Below are 1,669 nucleotides of genomic sequence, written 5' to 3' on the forward strand. Positions count from 1 at the left end.
GCGATGACTGAATCAACTTGAAGGCCAAGAGCTTCGTACACTCTGTCTCCTCGCTCCCTGGCTGCTCCCCATCATTGCTGCCACTTCAGTGTCTCACTCCAGATGGAATGTGTTCAGTTCCTTTCATCATCCAAATTTTGAATAATTTTTAATTCCCTTTTGCTTTTTCCACTGAGCTCTGTCGGCACTGTAAGATAAGCATTGGTGGTCAACGGCAAAAGGAGTGCTCTAAACCACCAGAGGGAGAGAGTTGAGGCATCCTGCCCCCATACAGAGCTACAGTCTTGGAAATCCTCTACAGGAGCCTCCTGAGAAGGAAGAGGCTAAATGGCTGTGAATTTCGGGGTTCTGCTGTTTTTAGTATTTTAATAGAAATTATTATCTAAGTTTTTACATTTCCTTAATATGCATAAATAACCATTTGATTATATGCTTTGAAATAAAAAGGTGTTGGCTAAATCAATACTTCCAAAAAAATTTATAAGACAAAAAATATTTTAAAAATTTCCTAGTCATGCAAACAGTTGAATTGCTAGAGTAGATTTAACTTGCTGCTTCTAGAAAACAAAAGTAGAAATAGAGTATCAAAAGAGAAAGGATCTCCATTTTTTGCCATGCTTTTTATTGTTAATGCAAAAAGAAAAGAGAAAGGAAATGTCTAGAATTATTTGGACTAAGGGTTGCCATTAAGATTGGCAGCTTTTTTGGCACAGCAAGTTAGTAGGCCTTCCCAAACATACATTTCCTCTCTCATTAATCAAGCTCTCCTATTAGTCAAGGACTCTCCACACCCAACTTGTCTAAAGGTAATCATCAACTTGTGAAAACAAGATATCTTTAACTTGAGAATTTTCTTGGAACTATAAGCACCACAGTTGTACGTTCCACTAATAGATGGTTTTAAAGGCTGGTAGGAAGTTTCTGGAAGAATATTAAATTTTATCCTCACATGATTTTGATTTTATAGGAGTTCTGGAATTCATAATAAGGAAGGAACAGAGGGTTGGTTTACTAGTTGCTCTGAGAAGAAACAATTAGGTAGATCCTGCCCACACGTACTCATAAAAACTGTGAAAGAATCTCGTAAACACGCAGGTTTAACCTGTGACGGGAACACAATTATTGCCCTGCTGCTATTAATAATACATTGAGTGTCAGCTGTAACTCCACACTAGAGCTGACAGCAAGAACATGGGATCATCAGATGTACGGAGCCATAATTTTGGAGGGTACTTAGAGAAAGAAAGTCATGAATTAGACCCATGACCAGATAATCCACTACTCCTAGAAATCATGAGTTTTTATTTTGTTCTATTTTTCCACCCAACAATCTTAAACAAAATGACAACATATAGTATTCAGAAATATATACTTGAAAATGCTGCTGTAGAGGCTCAAGTCTGAAATGAAGACCTTGGTTGACCCATCCTTCCTCTGGCGAATCAGGGGAAGAATCTTTCCTAGCCTACTCTAGCTGCTGGACAGCTGGGCATACCGTGCCTGGGGCAGCATCGTTCCGCCCTCTCTGTTTCGACATGGCCTCATCCTTGTCTCGCCTTGTTCCCACATCTCCTTCCCTCTATTAAATACCAGTCACGGGATGACAAGTTGTGGTTGCCGTCAGATGTCCCTGAGTTGGTCCAATACATGGAGACTGTATGTACATCAG

This window comes from Tenrec ecaudatus, chromosome 6, assembly GCF_050624435.1.
Source record: "Tenrec ecaudatus isolate mTenEca1 chromosome 6, mTenEca1.hap1, whole genome shotgun sequence".
NCBI lineage: Eukaryota > Metazoa > Chordata > Mammalia > Afrosoricida > Tenrecidae > Tenrec > Tenrec ecaudatus.